This window comes from Elaeis guineensis, chromosome 1 (assembly GCF_000442705.2).
Source record: "Elaeis guineensis isolate ETL-2024a chromosome 1, EG11, whole genome shotgun sequence".
Taxonomy (NCBI): Eukaryota; Viridiplantae; Streptophyta; class Magnoliopsida; order Arecales; family Arecaceae; genus Elaeis; species Elaeis guineensis.
Window position 1 is genome coordinate 9,449,910 of NC_025993.2, and position 22,378 is coordinate 9,472,287.

Genomic DNA, 22,378 nt, shown 5'->3' on the forward strand with positions numbered 1-22,378 from the left:
AGTTGCAAAAGAGAGAAGGGCCCAGGCTTAAGGGTACCGAGGAGATGGATGCAAACCTTACATTGTTAATTGGGAAGAAGTTGTACAAGCTAGGAAGTCAGGAAGAAGGTTTATGACCATGTGCGATTGGGGCTCATGACAGGAGCGGATGAGAAATTCCAATTCCCAAATCATATTGACAAGTTTATTAAGAGTGAGTGGTTTATGATAAAAATTGAATTTAAAGTGGAAGTGATGTTGGTTAGACTCATGTAATAGGTCATATAAATTTTGCAGCTAAGTTCTTGCCTATTTTGCTTCCAATGTTAATGCACTAGCTAAGAGTTGTTAAGTAGACAAGTTGGGATTGCTCTAGGTTTTCTTCGGTTCAACAATTTTAGATAGTGTCTTTTGCTTTTTACTCTCAATAGAGAAAATGATAATGATGCTAGTTATTGCGATCAAAATCTCATGGCTCGGGCAATCGATCTCTGCTCTCGCATATGTGAGGTATTACCCGCTTTGGCCTCTGGCCACTATGATACGAGAACTCACTATTTTATCCTTCAAAGGCATTTCACGAAAGAGAGAATGTCTCATTTATATAAGCTAGACTCCTCCTTAACTCACAACTAATATGGGACTAATAATGTCCTCACTCCTACACCATAATATAGCCCTGAGTCAAGGAGGACTCTATGCAAGGTTATGAGAGGTGCACCACAGTCCGTCGGAGGCATAAGCCCTTTCTCTAATGCCAATTTGTTGCTATCAGGAAGTCGAGCTGGCTCAAGCAGCTAAGTTGCTATTCTCTTACAATATTAGCCCCCCATCAAGGGGAAGTCTGATTTATAGAGAATGAAATATTCTCTCCTATGTGAGGCATCTTTTAAAGAGCAAAATCATAAGATTCCATGCCATGGGTCAGAGACCGAAGCGAACAATACATCACGCATATGGAAGCGAAGACTGATCCATCTAAACTGCGAGCCCTTGACTGCAACACTAATGAAAATGAAAAATTATTTTCTTAGCATGCAAATTAGTAGATAATACTGAAAGAAAGGACCTAGACTTTTTAAGAAGATTATTTTGGACATGGATAAGGTTAAGGTGCATCCTACAGTTGCTTCTATCATTTTTGTTTTTGATAAATGCTCTTATCTTTCTAAGGTTTGAGTTGCTTCTAATGTTGCATGGCTAACTTATTAATATTGTGCTTCTTACAACATGTTTTATCATATTAATTTTTTTGTGTAAGTTGCCTCTTCTCTTATCATCATAATAATGGGATCAGAATTTCTCATTTACTTTTTGAACCTTTTTCTTTAATATGAATTCGTTATTTGTAAATGATATCTTATGTACTTCATTACAAAATTCAGCTAGTTGCAGAGGAGGGTATTTTTGATGTAATATAGAGGAGGTTATTGCTTGGGTAGTGATGAACTGCTGGTATTTTTTTGTTTTTTTATGTAATGCATTTTCAAATGGCAATTTGGCTTTTCTATTCCAACCCTTATTTATTTATTTATTTTTGGGTAGGAGATTGCCCGAAGGCCTCTTACTTTATAAAGAACAGTTTACAGACCATTCTCAAAGTAATGGGACAAATATCAAAGAAGAATCCGAGGCAGTTAATTATAAACAATAGAGCACATTCCCAGAACCAAAAACATGAACACATCTTGTTGGGACGATTCAGCCGACCTCTTGATTTCGACTTACGATCGACCTAATAAGCATGACTTACCAACTATCAATAGGTTAGTCGACTGACAGTCGGCTATCCGCAAATTTGATGGGCTCCAACTATGACGACTTGACTCATTTCATATCGATGACCGTCGGTATATCAGAGTTACCGATCGATGGTCATTTGGACTTCCATAACTACCGACATACGATCGACATATCTCGATTACTGATATATAGTTGGCTCACCTGAAACTGCCAGTGCAAAAAGTGCATAATGGTCAGAACATGATCAGTGGCGGGTATAACCATCCATCTCACTATCACTTAATGTCGGAACAAGTGGACCTACATGTCTAATCATTACAAATGGTTATCAACTACTCGTCTATAAAAAGAGGTAAATGAACAGCATTTAGTAAGATAATTCTGAGCTGATACTCTACCATTCTAAATACTTATCTGCTATTCGTTACTCTCCACTGACTTAAGTATCGGAGGGTCTCCGTCGGACATAATTTCGGTCAGTGTGGACTTCATTTTGTAGGTTTTTCACGATAACAAGCGCAACAGGAGATTGATCGCAACAGATTGACGCGTCAAGTAAAGAGAGAATACGAGCAACCATGGCTAAAATCAGAGCTCAGCATTTAACAGGATCCGTGAGGTAATCTTTCAGTCGAGAAGATATTCCTCCTTCTCCTCCATTGGCAGAGCCCAGCTTTTCACATTCTATAGTTACTACGGACGCACAAATTGTTGTCTTGATGCAGCAAATGAAGATGTTAACAGAAGCAGTTCACAGCCTCCAACAGCAACAAATACAACAGTAGTAACGACCGTCGGTGGCTCATTCAGTGCCGTCTAGTTACAGCCACCGTCCTCCACGACGTTCATCCTCTTCATCTCTAGAACGATGACCATCTCGACATTCTCATTGAGTTGAGCAACTGCGTTCTCGGCATTCTCGCCACATCGCCCATCCTTCACGATAATCTCCTTCTCCTTCCCATGTACATAGTATCAAGAAGGAAAAAAGATCGCATGAACCTTCTCCTTCTCCATCTTTAAATTCTTTGGGAGACTCTACCTCCAGATTATCTCAGCAACGACGGCTCGATGACTACGAGCATAAATTCAAGAAGATTGACCGCTAACTTATCCGACTTCAGGTGGAAGGTCGGAAGTCAATCAGTGATTACGACTTTCATATTGTCCAACTTCTCTCTCAGCGCATCCTGGACAAGCTGATTCTATCTCGATTCAAGATACCACAGATGAGCTATATGATGGCTCCACTGATCCAATTGATCACCTGGAGAGCTATAAGGCTCTCATGATGATCCAAGGAGCAACCGACACCCTCTTATGCATCGACTTTTCGATGATTATTCGGAAGGCTGCTCGAGCCTGGTATTTTGGACTGCAATCGAAGAGCATAAACTCCTTCGAACAGCTCGAACATTCTTTCGTAGTCAATTTCAGCACTAGCCAAAAGGTGCCATAGACATCAGACAGTCTCTTCTCCATCAAGCAAGGTGAGACAGAGACATTGAGAGATTTTGTGACTCATTTCAATGCAACCACTCTTGAGATCAGAGACTTCAATGAAGATATTACCATATCAACCATGAAGAGAGATTTGAAGAGATCCAGATTCACTTATTCTCTGGATAAGACTTTCCTTCAGACCTATGCTGAACTCTTGGAGCCCGCATACAAATATATTCGCGTAGATGAGAGTGCTTCTAACGACGCCAACAGAAGGAAAAGGTTAGAAAAAGAAGCAAAAAAAAAGTGAAGCTCCGATCGAGTCAAGTCGATCAACCGCCAATAAACGAGCTTTACTTCGATGATGAAATTCAAGGCCGAACAACTATGGCAGGTATGACTCTATACTCCTCTTTCTGCTCTCCGTGTGTAGATCTTGATGGAGATTGAAGGAGAAGAGTATCTATGACATCCCCTGTCGATGAAAGCACCATCGAGGAGTCGTGACAGGAAGAAGTATTGTCGGTTTCATCGTGATCACGATCACAATACCGAACAGTGCATTCAATTCAGGGATGAAATAGAGGCCTTGATTTGATGTGGCTACCTCAAAAAATTTCGACGAGATCGTCTGACTCAACCTCCTACCGACCAACAGCCTCAGCCACAAGCTAAGCAGATAATCAACAATCGATCAACGGTAGAAGTAATCAATATGATCTCTGGATGATCGAAAGACTGGGGGATAACTTTCGATGATGATAGCGAATTATGATGTAAAAAAAATTTAGTTGATAATGGAAGCTCAACTAATGTTCTTTTTTACTCGACTTTCTCTCGAATGCGACTACCGACTGACCGACATAGAAGAGTCTCGATACCATTAGTCGGTTTTACTGGAGATGCAGTTACCGTGGAAAGAGAAATAACTCTTCCTTTAACCGCAGAAATAGATTCACAACAAAGTATTGTTCTTCTAACATTCACAGTCGTCCGAGTTCTGTCGGCTTACAATGCCATACTTGGATGACGTGGACTTAATGTCCTGAGAGCAGTAGCTTCAACATACCCTCACTGGTTCGATTTCTAATAAAAAATGGAGTTAGAAAAATATAAGGAGATCAACAATTTGCTCGACATTACTTTTTGATCTCTATAAAAAATAATCAAACTGAAGACTCTTTGTCCATTGATAAATTGGACTAAAGAGAAAATAAAGAAATGAGTGAACCGACTGAGCAACTAATTTCTATCCCTTTAAGAGAGAAAGATCCTGAGAAGACGGTCCAAATTGGATCATAATTATCTGATCTGGAGCGATAATAACTGGTGAATCTACTAAGAGCAAACGTTGATATTTTTGTCTGGTCGGTAACCGATATGTCAGAAATTCCTTCGAAAGTAATAACCCACCGATGGAATATTAATCCTAAAGTTAGATCGGTGAGATAAAAGAAAAGATCTTTTGCTCCTGAAAGGTAGAAGATCATCGACGAAGAGGTCGACAAGCTCCTCGTAGCTGGCTTCATCAGAGAAGCTAATTATCTCGATTCGCTTACCAATGTACTGATGGTGAGAAAAATCAATAAAAAATAGAGAATCTGCATCGATTATATAAATCTAAATGAAGCTTATCCGAAAGACAATTTTTCTTTATCAAAGATCGATCAATTAGTTGATACGACTTCGAAATACCGACTCTTAAGCTTCATGAACATTTTTGCAGGCTATAATCAAATTCGGATGGCATCCGAAGATGAGGAGTACACTGTCTTCATAACCGACAAAGGTATCTACTATTACAAAGTAATGTCATTCGATTTAAAGAATGCCAGAGCTACTTATCAATGACTAGTCAATAAACTATTCAAGATGCAAATCGGATGAAATATGAAAGTCTACATTGATAATATGCTAGTGAAAAGCCTCCAAACTTCTGATTATGTTCAAGATTTAGAAGAAGTCTTTAGCATATTTCGACGATATCAGATAAATTGAATCCGGCTAAGTGTGTATTTGGAGTAACTTTCAAAAATTTTTTTGATTTCTTGTATTACAATGAGGAATTGAAGCCAATCTTGAAAAAATAAAGACTATCATCAACATGAAGCATCCAAGCTTCAAGAAAAAGATACAACAACTTAATGGAAAGATCGTTGCACTCAGTCGATTCATCTCAAGGTCGGTAGAAAGATACTTGTCCTTCTTCAAGACCTTGAGACAAATAAAAACATCTTATGGTCAGACGAGTGTCGACAATCCTTCGAAGATCTACAAAGATATCTGGCATCTCCACCATTGCTTACAAAATCAAAGATTGGAGAAATTTTATATCTCTATTTGACGACTTCGACAGAAGCAATTAGTTAAGTACTCGTCCAAGAGGATGAAAATCGAATTCAACGATTAATTAACTATACTAGCAAGTACTTCATAATACTGAAATAAGATATTCAAGAGTGAGAAGATGATTTATGCTCTAATCATATCATTACAGCAACTTCGTCCGTACTTCCAAGCACATCCTATAGTCGTCTTGACAGATCAGCTGTTGAAGATAATTTTATACCGATCTGATACTTCAGATTGAATGGCGAAGTAGGCAATAAAACTCAGTAAGTTTGATATTCAATATCGTCTGTGACCGTCAATGAAGGCACAAGTTTTGGCCAATTTCATCGTCGAGTATACTATAACTGACAACAACTCTGAGGATGAACCTAACAATAAATTAAAGCAAGTTAAAACTCCTGAAGCCAACTTAACATCGATGTGGGTGCTACATATCGATGGAGCATCCAACGTATGAGGTAGTGGAGCCGATCTCATCCTCATCAATTCTAAAGGGATTGTAACCGAATATGTCCTTTGATTTAATTTTAAAGCTTCAAATAATCAAGCCGAATATGAAGCTTTCCTAACGGTTTGAAGATTGCCAAAGAACTTGACATAGATAACCTGAAGGTCTTCACCGATTCACAGTTGATTGTCAGACAAGTCAAGGATGAATTTGAAGCCCGAGATCCCATTATGATGAAGTACCTTCAGAAAGTGAAAGATCTTACATCAACTTTAAAATATTTTGAGATCATTCATATTCCAAGAAGGAGAATGCTCGAGCTGATATATTTTTCTGACTTGTAACCACTTCATTCAACTCGCTGGGTCGGACTTCATCGAATGTCTCGAATAGCTGAGCATTGACAAAGTCGAAGAAGTACTGCAAGTCAATGACAAGTCAAGCTAGATAGACCCGATTATCCAGTACCTGACTGATGGAACTCTACCTACAGATTCTTCAGAAGTCAAATGACTAAGGTGGATGGCCTCACAATATATCTTGATGAATAGACAACTTTATAAAAGGTCATTCTCTCTTCCCTTACTGAAGTGTTTGAGACCAGCGGATGCCGACTATGCACTCCGAGAAGTTTATGAAGGAATTTGTGGAAATCACTTGGGAGGCAAATCTTTGGCTTATAAAGTTTTACGACAAGAATATTATTGGTCCACCATGAAGAAAGATGCAGCTGAACTTGTCCGAAGATGTGAACCATGAAGAAATATGCTAATATACAACATCAAACGGTCAGTCAACTGACATCAATTATTGCACCATGACCCTTCACATAATGGAGAATCGACATACTCGTCCTTTCTCTCTGGCATCCGATCAAAGAAAGTTCATTGTAGTTGCCATCGATTACTTCACCAAATGGATAGAAGCTGAATATTTGCATAAATCACCAAAATAAGATGAAAGACTTCGTTTAGAAGTCAATCATATACAGATTCGATCTACCATACACCATCATCACCAACAATGGTCGATAATTCGACAATCAAAATTTTAAAGAATTTTATGAAAATTTATATTACGCACAAACTCACATCAATCGGCTATCCACAATCCAATGATGAAGTAGAGGTAAAAACCGAATAATCCAACATGATCTCAAGACCAGACTGAACGAAGCTAAAGACCTCTGGTGGAAGAGTTATATCCGATCCTGTGGGCATATCGGACAACTTCTCGAATATCGATGGGAGAATGGCCATTCAACCTAGTTTATGGGACAGAAGCGATGATTCTACTTAAGACCGAATTACCATCAGCAAGAGTAGAAAGTATAATAAGCCAAGCAATTCAGAATGTCGGAGAGCCGATTTAGATTTACTTTCGAAAGTCTGACAGCAAGTTTAAGTTCGGATGACAACATATCGGTAGAGAGTGATCCGATATTATAATTCAAAAGTCAAGCCAAAGGTTTTTTGTCCAGGAGATCTGATCCTAAGAAAGGCTGAAATTTCAAAGCCTCTTGGATCAAAAAAAATTATCTCAAATTAGAAAAGATCCAATAGAATAATTGAGACACTTCGATCAAGTGCATATCGGCTAGAAACTCTTGATGGAATGACTATTCTTCAGATTTGAAATATGATAATTTAAAGATGTATTATCAATAAAATTATTCTCATGTACAATGTTCAAAATGAAACATTGGAATTCAAAATTGTGAAACCTTCGATCAACTGCATCTACAGAATGATATTAGACCGATAAACAATCTGTCAATTTTTACCGACTACATCCTAGTTTTTCACTGTAAAAAGTGACTTACAGACTATATCTCGATTTTTTACTGCAAAAACTGACTTTAGTCAAATGGCTATTCATGTCGACTTAGCTTTAGCTAAGCTAAACATTATACTGACTCGATCTGATCGAGTAGAAAATATACCGACTTGACTGTGGTCAGTCGAAGGATATTCGACTTACCATCATCTATCAAATATTTAAATATACCGACTTGACTACCGTCAGTCGAAGGATGTTCGGCTTATCACCGACTATCAAATATCTAAATACCTAAAAGCTATATAAGATATGTCAACTGACATCCGACTAATGAATAAACTCTATTACAGTAATCGCTGGACATCCAACTCACCGATAAAAATTCGATTGTCCGACTTTGATTCTATGACATTGACAGAACAAGTGCAAAGAGAAGATTCTGTACTCGAAAAGTTTCTTTCATTCATTGAAGAAAGAAAATTATAAAATTGGGCCCAAGATCCGATTACAAAATTGAACTTGATTATAAAAGAAAAAAGAAAAATGTTGCACTGGTCACCAGTCGGTTTCTTCATTTCCTTGCTCCGATGCAGCCTCGATGGTTGGAGAAGGTTCTAGTGCAGCCGATGCATCTTCTCCTATCGATGCAGCGGTCTCCTCAACATCCTCTTCTTCCGAACAAGAAGGGACAATGCTGCTCAGGTCCAGGTTCGGATATAACTTTCCGACCGTATCTCTGCCATCCTCAATCCGATGCAGTAGGAGGCGAATCCGTCCTTAAGAATTTTATCCTTAAATTTTTTGAATCCTTGAAATTCTCGATAGTCAGACTCAGGACGTCTCTCACCAACTCAGCTTCAGCCTTCATAGAGGCTGACTCAGCATCGGCCAGTGCCAACCTCTCCATGGTGGCTCGATGCCTTCCACGCTCCGCTTCTAGTTTTTCAATCCATCCATCTCTTTCTCTCCGGAGCTGACTGATGGAATATTTCTTGCTCTGATCCGGGACTCGAGAGATGTGATGTTTTGATGAGCCGACTCAAGTTTGGCTCTGGAGGATTGTAGGTCGGCCGTCATACGGGTGATCTTTTCTTGGAGCATCTTCTCCCGTTCAGTTACCATCTGAAGTTGTTCGACGGTAGCAGTCTTTTCGGCATTGACGGCTGTCACCTTATCCATCCATGCCTAACGAAGCTCGACGATCTTTCAATATCCGCTCTCTAGAGCATACATATTATGCGCCCACTGAAAGAAAAGGTTAAGTCAGATTTTTAAAAAAAAAGGAGAAAGGAATATCAAAAACTTACCCCAAGCATCGTCGGGTAAAATGAGGAAAATATTTCGGACACCATTCGATTTCTCTTGTTCTCCCTATCAGTTAGGAGAAGTGCAGCATCGATGAATCATCTGGCCAATGATGGATTGGCCAAGACTGACTCACCAGTAGGAATTCTGATGTCGAAGAGGATGGGGAGTCCTGCAAATGACCTATCGTCGGTGGAAGTAGCTGGCGCCTTTCTCCGGTCCCCAGTCGGCGATCGTGCGCTTGAGATTGCCACGAAATCAATATTTGATGGTGCTTAAGACTGCTCCACTAGAGGAATAGCTGGCGCAGCAGCAAATTATTCGAGTTTGATCGTGACTTCTGATTCGGCCCGAACCCCTATTGATAGAGCCACTGATGGTTCTACCGGGTATCTTCGTCTCTTACCATTCTGACTTCAGCAGATGGTACTTTAGTCTTAGGAAGAATTGTCAAAGCCGACAACGCTATAATCAGCTCAGGGACTATCACTGACGGAACATCGGGTTCCCTTGCCGGTATCGACTGGGAATCAATCCAACTTTTTTTTGATGGTCAGAAGGATCCAGCATCGGTCGCTGCCCTCTTCTTGGCAGTATGCAAGCAGATGTCAGCAGTCGAAACGCGTGCCCTCATCCATATAGCTACAATAAAAAATAAAGATCAATACAAAATTCAGAAACAAACAAAGAAAAAAGTGAAGAGACCGACTATGCTATACTTAAAGAAGTTATCAAGCTAAGTCAGGCATCATAGAGAGCCTGCTCGATCATCAGCTCTCGTTGAGGTGGAACTTTCATATCTTTTAGTCGGAGAAAGTCTTTTCGATCGACAATATCTACCTGATCATTCTCATTAGGGTCGGTTCTCAAATTGCCCCAACACGAACGAAAGCCCCAAGGAGATGAAGAAGAGGTAAAAAAAAATTGATTCTTCCATCTATGAATGGACGATTGAAGATCAGAGATAAAAGAAAGATCCTTCCTCGAGTTGAAAAATCACCAACCTTTGGCCTTGGGGTGAGGACGAAGAACAAAGAAAGCTCAAAAAAGAGAAAGATGATGATCGGTCGGGATAAGATGACATAACAAGATAAAACTAATAATCAGTCGGATGGAGTTTGGAGCTAGCTGAGTAGGACAAAGATTGTAATAATCAAGAAGATTTCAGATGAACTTCGAAATAAAAAATCGAAGATCAGTCCGAAGGTCCTCGACATAGAACGCAATTTGGTCCGGAGGAGGGGAGTTCACCCGATCGGTCGGACTAGGAGCGAAAAGCTGATATTGCTCCAGAATATAGTACTATTCTCGGAGCCATTCGATATTGGGTCCAGATAAGGAAGAGATTTTCATCTTCGGACCCAAAGGAGAATCGTCGATCGGATTCTCCGACTGACTATCTTGAGAGGATGAAGCTTTCTTACTTTTACTTGCCATTGAAAATGAGAACTTAAAAGAAAAAAAAATCCTAAGAGAAAGGAATGAGAACTCGATCTGGAGCTAAAGATGATGCAAGGAATAAAAAAACTTAGAAAGCTCCTAACACTGGGGCAGAACCTTCTACTGCAGAAAAGAATGACGAATGCAAAAGCAAAAAATCCAAATGAAAGTGACTTCATATATAGGACCCCATAACGATCCAGATAAAATCATTTAAATCAAGATTTTTTTAAATATTGACACGTGGCTACATCAGAACCGACTATTGATCAGACGGTTCGATGCACCTACTCCTAGATCACACCACCTTACCATTATCCACGTGAACAACATAAAGTCAATGACATCTAGACATGTGGACAAAGTCTACTAGTCAGAATCAAATCGTTCGAATTCTTTGGACGCCGAATTATCTTTCTGAAATGATATCTCAATAATGATCTCACATATATCGAAACGACAAAATGGCTGGAGACCTTTCATACTTCGAAAAATCATTAATGCATATAGTCGAATCGGGGCTCGAGATAACGAGTGACAACTTTCTTCGTCCAACATGACAGACTACGCAACAATACGTATGTCGGACTACTTTGAACTTGAGAGTGGGGGACAACTATTGGGGCGATTCAGCCGACCCTCCAATTCCTACTTACAATCGGCCTGATAAGTATGACTTGTTGACTATCAATCGGTTAGCTGACTGACAGTCGGCTATCTACAAATTTGATGGGCTCCAACTATGATGACTTGACTCATTTCAGATAGATGACCATCGGTATATCAGAGTTACCGATCAATGGTCATTCAGACTTCTACAACTACCAACATACGATCGATATATCTTGATTACCGATGTATAGTCGGTTTATCTGAAACTGCCAGTGCAAAAAGTACATAATGATCAAAACATAATCAGTGACAGATATAACCATCCATCCCACGATTACATAATACTGGAATGAGCGGGACCCATGTGTTTAATCATTACAAATAGTTATCAACTACTCGTTTATAAAAGGAGATAAACAAACAGCATTTGATAAGGTAATTCTGAGCCAATACTCTGCCATTCTAAATACTTATCTATTGTTCGCTACTCTCCACTGACTTAAGCATCGAAAGATCCCTGTCGGATACAATTTTGATTAGTATAGACTTTATTTTGTAGGTGCTCTTTACCGACAACAGGCGCAACAGGGGATTGGCCACAACACATCCCAAAATGATTCAGCCAAGTAGCCATATAACACATCAAAGATAAAGATTGAAAAGTGGTGCATCTATCTATCATTTTGACCCTTATTTCATTGGTTCCTTTCTTATGCAAGTTGAAACTTCAAATAAACTTTATGTATTTGTCGCACCTCCAATCTGAAATCGTGAATCTAGGAGTCATGGCAACCGTCGCATATTTATGAAGAACTCTCTTCATAAGCATGTAAGGCATTTCAAATAGATATCAAAATAACATAGTGATATTTATTAAAATATTAAAATCAAATATTTAATTTACTAACTAAAAAAAATAATGATCAAATTCAAATGTCTTATATCAAATAAAGATTCTCTAAAAATAACAAAAATAGATTTCAGTTTAATGAAGCTGATAATATCAACTCTCACCTCTAAAAACTCTCTTCGGTAATGTCTACATTCATAATTAATTATCTGAATATAAAAAAATAAAGAGAGGGATAATGAGCTTGATAGCTCAATAAGTAATGAATATCTCAACTAGATATTTTAGATATAAAATATGATATTTAAAAATAAATATCATAAATAAAAATAATAACATATTTCATGCTAATTGATGTAAATTAAAATCCTTTCAAATACTTACATAATAATAAATCTGATTGGAATAAAATATATATAACTCAACAGCTTTAACCACGACCATACTTATCCCTATGGTAGGGCCCAGAATAGAGTACCAACATACAACTTCCATTGGCAAGGTTGAAAAATTAACACACAACCCCTATCGGCGGGATCCAAAAATCAACATATAATCTCTATTGATGGGGTCCAAAAATCAATGTATAATCCTCATTGGTAGAGTTCAAAAGCCAATGCACAATCCCTATTGATAGGATCCAGAACATAGTTAGACTGAGAGCACAAATTCGATTCATATCAAAGTACTTTTGCAATATAACGTATAAATATCATAATTTCATTAAACATATGTATAGTCCATGATAAGTCAATAAAACATGATATTTCATAAATCAGATTAAATCATGATATTTCATAAATTAGTAGTCATTCTAAAATATAATTTTATAAATCATACATAATTCAAAGACTGATATTTACTTTCAAAATACTTATGAAATATCTTGATAAGACAGTTCATTACTTATCTTTCGCAGAATACTGAATAAACATATCAGTTAACCTTAAGAAGATTTTTTAGAACCTATTATTCAAAATTATATTTTTACATCCAATTCTAATTTATAATAAAATCAAAATAAAATTTCAAACTAAAATCTCTTTTAAGATCGGACCAAAAATTAGATGTATTTTTTGAATCAAATTTCTAAAATAAGATCAAATTAATCATGGAAGATAGGTCTCCAATTTCATAAATCCAAGAAAAGAGAGAGATAACAAACATAGTAGAGAGAGAAAATATTGAAGAGAGAGAAATAAATCTTAGAGAGAGAAAGTCTGTAAAGAGAGAAAAAGACTAGAGAGGAAAGAGAGAGAAAAGGCAGAAAGATTTTTTTTTCTTCCTCCTTTTCTTTTTCTTTCTTTTCTTTTCTTTTCTTTTCACGGGACAGAGGACCTGCATGATCCTCTTCCTCTTCTCTTCTTTCACAGAATAGGGGGGCTATCTTCCCCTTATTTTTGAACTATCCTCACCAGTGATCCTTGTGGCCAGAGGAGCAGTCCCTGATAGTGCCAACCGACTTAGTTCGATGACCAATGGTGGCCAACATAGATGAAAAATCAAAGATGGAACACAAAATAGGGGATTCGGAAAGAACAATAATTTTTAATTAATTTTTAATAAAAAAATTCAGCAAAAATTTCAAATTAAAACTCATAGAACTTTGTGGGGAAGTTGATTAAAGGTATTTATCTGATCTTTGAGAGAAATTAGTCTAATTTCCAATAGCCAAATCCAAACTAAATTGCCGACAATCAAGAGGAAAAGAAGGGAAGAACGAGCAATGAACCTGATGATTTTTTATAAGAAAAATCAAGAGATTTGAGGCCTTTAAATAGATTTCTGAGGGAAGGATTTAGAGTTTAAATCATTCTTTATTTCCTAATGTTATTAGAATTTTTGGTCGGAGAAGAACTCTTTCGAGAGTTCTTCCACGTTCTTCCTTCTCCCAAATAATTCCAGCATGTGCGTTGCATGTGCTAGCCTAATTTTTAAATTTTTTATTCTACTTTGAGATTAGTGCATGAGACTGGATATTACATTCTTTTCTCTTAAAAAAAAAATTGTCCTTGAAAATTTTCTTATTTAAGTCTTCAAAAATTTAGGATTTCTTTTATCTCAAGTCATAGTCATCCTCTAATCTCAAAATCGAATATTTTATCATTATATCTTTGAAACGAAATTACTATTTTGTTCAGTTTGAAAATAATTCAGACCACTACGCTTTCGCTGCACACTCTAATTCAAATCTATCAATGCACTTGTATCAAATCTAAGTTTCTAACTTTTCACGATCAATATAAGTTATTGTCCCAATGTCCCCAATATCTACCCACCTACACTCATGTCTGATTTTGTATGTTATAATTTATCCACTTATACTTTGATACTATATTAATTATCATACCCCTGATCTGAGATCATGAGTTTAGGGATTATGGCAACCACCACATATTTATAAAGAACTTCCTTCATAAGCATGCAAAGTATTTCAAATATCTAAACAACATAGTGGTATTTATTAAAATACTAAAATCAAAGATTTAAATTTACTAACCAAATAAAATGGTGACCAAATTCAAACGTCTTACATCAAATAAATTTTTTTCTAAAAATGATAAAAATAGATCTAAGTTCAATGAAGCTGATAATATTAAGTCTTGTCTCTAAAAACTCTCTCTTGATAATGTCGATGTTCATAATTAATTATCTAAATTTGAAAAAAAAAAAGAGAGAGAGATAATGAGCTCGGTAGCCCAGTAAGTAATGAATATCTCAACTGGATATTTTAATTATAAAATATGATGTTCGAAAATAAATGCCATGGGTAAACATAAGAACATATTTCATGCTAATTGATGTAAATTAAAATCTTTTCAAATATTCATATATTTACATAATAATAAATCTGATTGAAATAAAATATATATAACTTAATAGTCTTAACTACAACCATACTTATCTCTGTGGTAGAGTCCAGAATAGAGTGCCAACATACAATCTCCATTAGCAGAGTCCAAAAATCAATGCATAACCCTCATTGATAGGATCCAAAAATCAACATAGAATCTCCATTGATGGGTTCTAAATATCAACGTATAACTCCTATTGGCGGGGTCCAAAAAGCAGTGCACAACCCTCATTGGCAGGGTCCAGAATATAATTAGACTGAGAGCACAAATTTAATGCATATTAAAGTACTTTTGCAACATAACATATAGATATCATAATTTCATTAAATACATGCATATTCCATAATAAGTCAATAAATCATAATATTTCATAAATCAGTTGTTATTCTAAAACATAGTTTTATAAATCAAGCATAATTCAAAAATTGATATTTGCTTTCAAAATACTTATAAAATATCTGAAGAAGATAGTTTATTATTTATCTTTCGCAGAATACTTAATAAAAATAGATCATTTAATCTTGAGGGGGTTCTTCAGAATCTATTATTTAAAATTATATTTTTATATTAAATTTTAATTTATAATTAAATTAAAATAAAATTTCAAACTTAAACCCCACTTAAGATCGGACTAAAAATTGGGTGTATTTTTTTGAATCAAATTTCTAAAATAAGATCAAATTAATCATAGAAGATAGGTCTCCAATTTTATAAATTCAAAAAAAGAGAGAGAGACAACAAGCATGGTAGAGAGAGAAATATTGAAGAGAGAGAAATAAATCTTAGAGAGAGAAAGTCTATAGAGAGAAAAAGACTAGAAAGAAAAGAGAGAGAAAAAGGTAGATTTTTTTTTCTTTCTCTTTTTTTTTTCTTTCTTTTCTTTTTTTTCTTTTCATGGGATAGAGGATCTGCGTGGTCCTCTTCTTTTTCTCTTCTTTCATGGAATAGGGGGAGATATCTTCCGGCCCCTTGTTCTCAAATTATCCCTATCGGCAGCTCTTGTGGCTGGAGGAGCAGTCCTCGATGGTGCCAACCGGCTTAGTCCAGTGACTGCAGCGGCTAACGAAGACAGAAAATCAAAGATGGAACACAAAATAGGGGACTCAGGAAAAACAATGTTTTCAGTGGATTTTTAACAAAAGATTCAGCAAAAATTTCAGATTTAAACCCATAGAACTTTGTGAGAAAGTTGACTAAAAGGTATTTACTTGATCTTGGATGGAAATTAGTCTGATTTTCAATGGCCAAATCCAAACTAAGTTGCCGGCAATCAAGAAGAAAAGAAGGAAAGAATGGGCGGCGAACTTGGTGATTTCCTGTGAGAAAAATCATGAGATTTGAGGTCTTAAAATAGATTTATGAGGAGAGAATTTAAAGTTCAAATCAATCTTTATTTCCTAATGTTTTTAGGATTTTTGATTGGAGAAGAACTCCTTCGGGTGTTCTTCCACGTCCTTCCCATCTCCCAAATAATTTCAGCACATGCATTGCATGTACTAGCCCAATTCCTAATTTTTTTTGTTCTGCTTTGAGATTTGTTGCGACCAACTCCCTGTCGCTTGTCGCTGGTGATGAGCACTTGTAAAACAATATCCTCACAGACTGAAATTGTATCCAACGAAGACCCTCCGATGCTTAAATCAGAGAGAAAATTGGTAAATAGTAGATTTGAATATCGAGAGTAGCAGAGCTCTAGCTTAGAAGTATCTTACTGATGCTGTTCATTTACTCTCCTTTTATAAGTGATTCTGATGTAACCGTTGAGCATGTGGTCCCGCTTTTTATGGTGCTAAATTATTGGACTATAATTATGGAGTTAGTGGGTTGTTAACTTCAACTAACTGTCGTGATACGTAGTCAATAACCGCTCATAACAGTTATAGTATGTTGAGCAAATTGACCGACTATATATCGGTAATATTGATATATTGGTAGAAGATCCAAGTGATCATCGATAAATAATTCTAATATGCCAACGGTCTTAGATCGGAGGTTGTTCAAGTCATCTGTTGTTGGTCGATAGTAGCCGATTGTGTGTTGGTCTACCGATCGAGAGTCAATGTGATTTGTTCAGTTAGCCGATGTAGAGTCGAAGTCATATGTTTGGTCGGTCGATCGTTGTTGAGTCAATGTCGGGGTTTGATTGACTTAAGTTGGGGGTCGATTGACTTACCCCAACAGTTATCCCTCACTCCCAAATCCAAGGTGATCCGACGTGTGCCACCATGTGGTTTCGACACGTTGGACGAAGGAAGTTATTTTGTGTCGTATCGAACCCCGATTTGATCGCTAGTTTCTTTGAGATGTGAGCATTAGCAGTTTTGTCATTTCGATGAGTACAGAACCATCATTAGACTATCATATTGACAGGATAATTTTTTATCAGATGTCAGTATCAGACGTTATTTTGAAAAGACGATTCGACGTCGGACGATATGATTCTAACAAATAGATCTTTGCCACGTATCCGAATGTCATTGGGTCAGAGCTGTTCACACAGATAATGGTGACGTAGCTTGATTTGGAGTAGATGCGTTGAACCGTCCAATCAATGGTCAGCTCAGATGTCACCACGTATCAACATCTGGTGAGGTCTTGATTTGGATGCTTCGATCCTGATTGTTGAAGGATCCTATATATATAGGATCACTTTCAGCCAACTTTTTACTTTTTATTTATCTTCTTTGCTACGGAAGTTCTGCCAGAGGAAAGCCCCAAGGACAAGAGGAAGAAGCAAAAAGGAACTGGGTGCAGAGAGGGCTTCTTTAGTCTCACATCGGTTATGAGTCAAGAGAGAATATGGCTTATATGGATTGGAACCTTCTCTCCCAACGTGAGGTACTTTTTAAAGGATAAAATCGTAAGGCTCTAAATGATCAAGGCCCATTGAAGTCTAAAGGTCCACTGAAGCCTAAAAGCCCACTGAAGCCTAAAGATGGTCATCAGTCAAAGTGGACAATACTTCACGTATACGGAGGTAGAGGCATAAGCCAACTATTTGAGCCATTCAATCCCTTGACCCATGACCACAACAAGATCAATGCATGGGACTGGGTATTACAGTATTAAAGATATTAATGAAAGTGAAGTGACATGTAAGGTTTAAGAGTTGAAGTCGATGCGATAATTACTTGATATGAAGTGTACTAGCCAATTAGTTTATTTCTCATATATGATTATGGATCTATTTGATGAATATTAATCTCAACAAAAATTAAGGTCTTGACAATACTATCAGATTGAGCTCTCCTAATACACTCGAAATATATTTTCTCCCTATGGTTCATCACTATGTTTTTCTTTTCCATCATCATTGTTTTTAGGCAATTCAGTGTATGACATATACAAGTCATGTGGAAGAAATTGATCATTTTTTGATTAAGTAATCTAAATTGAAATCCACCCACTTAAACTATTGAGGTTCAATCACTTAAATTGAGGTATTTACTTAGGGTCCTGATACTATAATATGTATAAATGCCCATTAGTCTAGTTTAGGTCTGATTTAGCCATATCCATACTAGAACTCAAAGTACATGTTTGACTCAAGGCTAAACCCAATTTATGGTCCTAGCATGCATATAGTAAGGTGTTGGATTTGGTATCAGTTACAACAAGGTATTTATTAAGCAATTTTGGTTTTGTTTTTCTTTCAAGCCATTGGATGAACATAAGATGTTACTTTGTGAACATGGAGCATTATTGATACCACTAATCACCACGTGTTCACATGGATCAGATATTAGATTGTTGGTGTTTGAAATGGGCATAAAAATGTTGACCCTCATGGTATGCTAATTGCTCGTAGTTAAAGGGATCCACTTAATTTAATAAAATTGTGGTCATTATTTTAAATTTTGTCGACCAATTCTTTATAAACCAATCTATTATCAATTTTATCTAGCCAAAATGCATAGTTGTGATTTAATCTACAAAATGATTATGATTTTTGTGTACATCCCCTCCGAAATATTGGATTTATATAAATGCCCTCCTAAAATTAATATTTACATGTATACCCTCATAAAGCACTTGTTTTGCATGTGTGCCCTTATTTTTTTATTTTTATTTTTTTATATTTGTACCCATGCCATATAACACCGTTAAGAGTTCTAAACAATTTAAAATTAAAATGATTGAAATATTCTTAATGGATAGGTATACAAAAAGAAGTATTTATAATAGTATACATACAAATAACAACTTTATGAAGGTATTCTTGTAATTTATCATTTTTAGGAGAGTATACATGTCAAAAAAATTTAACTAAATTGTTATCTATTTCAACATATTTTAATACTCAAACTCATTTAGTGTTTGCTCATCGATATTTTCTATAAAAATATTACTCATTAAAAGATCAATTCAACATTTGGGAAGAGGAGAAGTTTAACTAATCGGATAAGTTTCCCACAAGCCAGTTAACATATTACCTGCTCTTAATATAAAAAGATAATTTTATAATTTTTATTAATTTTTATTTGAATAAATATGATTTTGACTAATGACATTAGCTAAACTACTATGCTAAAGATATTTATGCAAAAATAATATTTTTTAAGGATATGTATACACATATCAATTTTGGAAGGATATTCATGCAAATCCAATATTTAAGAGGATATTTACATAAAAGATCTATTTTTTTTTTGGATGTATATCTTCCTAAATATATGAAATTATATGAATATCCATAAAATTGCTATTTGCATGTATAGCCTTATAAATGTTTCTTTTTTACATATGTACTCATTAAGTGTATTTCAGTCATTTTAATTTTAAAACCACTAATTTCTTAATAATGTTAGATGGCATGGGTACATGTGCAAAAAAAAAAAGAATAGAAGAATATACATATAAAATAAATATTTTATAAGGATATATATGTAAATATCAATTTTGAAAAGATATTCATATAAATTTTAATGTTTAAGAGGGTATGTACGCAAAAAACCCAAATGATAAAAAATATAGTATGTATTAAAGCATATCTACATAATGCACTCACATAAATATACGTAAATACATACTAAACCAAGGTTCAAGTATTTAGGTATCAACAAATCTAAATCCCAACCTGGCCAAATAGTGTCTTGAGTTTAGATTTAGGACTCAAACCTAATATTTAAGATTAATTCTGGTTCCATTAGTAGATTATTGGCTTCTATTTCCACTCCTACTTTTAAGAGTATGTTCATTATAAGCTTGAAACTTGCCTTCCCTGTAACTTGTAGTTCATTGCTCTATTTCTCTTAAATCTTATTCCCTTCATTTTGAAAATTATTTGTTGTTGCAAATTTTTACGTACAATTCAAAATTAAGATTATTTTGTGATGCTTTATCTCCATTTAATTGAAAAGTTTGAATAGGTATTGGAGAGTCTACATATTTTATCTTTCGATCTACTTTTTCTCCTGTCTTATTTCTTCAGCCAATTCTTTCAAGGTTATATTTCTATATTAACCTTGGAGGCTTTTTTTTCTTAGTCTCTTTTATCAATTAGTTCAAGCATATTTCTTTAGCAGAGTGTTGAAGCGGAGTAACAATGTCAATATATTATATATATCAATTCTTTGCTTCAACTTCCTTCCTCCTTGTCTTTTTGTTCCCCTTTCTTTTTCTTTTTCTTCCTTATCTGTCACCTCTCAAGTGCAGGAGAGGAGCCAAACAATATGAGCCATTACGTAAGATTGGTTGGAGTAACCAATGCATTAATCTAAAAGGTGAGTCAAGAGCTTCAAAAAAAAATTAAAGTTAGAGAGAAACCTAGGTGGTATGGATCCAGTTAGAACTAATCAAAACCCAAATAAGCTAGAGAAATTTGCTTGTTCATACCTAACCAATCTAGCAATAAACTTGGCCACCTAAATCCAAACCTAACATACATCCAAAATTTTCAGCCCAAAGAAAATTGCTCCCTAATTTGGGTCTAAGCAACCTAAAAGGCAAAATTGTGACAAAATAATCATTTTTATTGCTTGGGATTGAGATTTTAAATCTTAGTAGGATGAAGAGTATTCTAACTATCATGCCTATTATGTGAGATAATGGTATTAGGATAGGGGCAAGACTTTGAAATCCGAACATGATGGGAAAAAAGAAGAAAGGGAAAAGAAAGCAAGCAACCATGGAAGCAGAAAATCTAAATCCAAACATGACAGATAACCTAATCTGACCTATATAACTTGTTAATTAAATGGGTCAAATCAAGTTACACGAGTTGAACATATTAAGTGGCCTTTTAATAGATTAAATATATTTAAATAAGATTAAAAGATTAAGTGGGTTGTGTTAAAAAGGACAAAAATGAGTTAAGCAAATTTTAAATAGATTAAAACAAGTGTTAAATAGATTAAACGAGTTGAGTGATAACATGACCTAATTATTAAATGCATCAAAATAGGTTAAACAAGTTAAATATTTAAATCTAAATTCTAGGCAGATTGACCCATTTATCACTCAAACCCATTTTTTGCCAAATTGAAGCTTGAGGATCAGTTATGGGTCAAGTTGCTGGATAATATCATAAATTGCCACTTTTAGTTAGGATGGTCTTTAGGATAAGGTGAGATAGTGGGGGCATTCCGTCTCATAGAGAAATTGGGACATATTTCTTCTATTAAATTTAAAAGCTTATTTAGGATAACTTAGCCCAATCCAAATTGTATTTAGGTTAAATGTTTTGGAGGGTCTGATTTGGGTGATTAGGGTTCTGGTTAGGTTGGGCTGGGCATTTTCTTAAGTAGGTTGGGCTTGGGTTGGCCCTAAACTTAGCCTAACCTATCCAAGTTACTTTTCAATTGTTGGTTTTTCTAAAGTGCTCGGTCCTCCTGTTAGGTTACTTTGATACATCTTTGCCTTCTGGCCATTTATTGCCTTGATCACTCAAGTTGATCTTGTATCTAACCTCTAGCGTCACATAACTTTGGTCCTTCATCTCCTGTTGTGCATTCAAGTAGAGAAAAAAAAGATAAAAAATGTAGAAGAATCAATCAGATATAACTAGTGTAAATCATCACTCTATTTCAAACACTAGGCTAAAGGAATAAAAAATAAAAGCATCTGTGAAGCTATTAGCAGAAACAAGCATAGACCAAAGCCTAATCCAACTTTAGATCTAATGTTGAAGCAAATAGTTGACAGGATAAAAGGAGAAGAAATAACAAAGTCAAAAGGGCAAACGAAGACCATCTAGCTTGTCTTTTTCTCGAGTACATGGAGAAAGAAACCTCACAGAATCCTTCAAATTTTGACTCTTAATTAGATAATTATAAGAGGAAAACAAATGCTAAGAGGAAGAATGATGGGATTTTTAAAGAGAAACAATGTTGCACTATAATTGATAGGTAGAAGTTGTTTGGAGGTTGATAGCAAACTTACATCTAAGTAATAGTGCTATTTGCACCCCTCTCAGAGTGCCTTAGTTTAAGTGGTCCAACATCAAATTTAGATTAGTTTTACTCAAAAGATATTATTGTCTTACAATATAGCATGGCATGTGACATATCTACATTGAAAAAAAAGTTGGTCATCTCATTGAATGGAGATCCTACTTATTTACTTTTACCATTT

At 35.7% G+C, this 22,378-nt stretch overlaps 1 long non-coding RNA gene across 1 annotated transcript in view; it reads left to right on the forward strand.

Annotated features, from left to right (window-relative positions):
* Nucleotides 1-22,378, forward strand: part of LOC140854049 (uncharacterized) — a 38,006-nt gene that overhangs the window by 15,036 nt on the left and 592 nt on the right. The gene's annotated exons all lie outside the window — the stretch shown is intronic.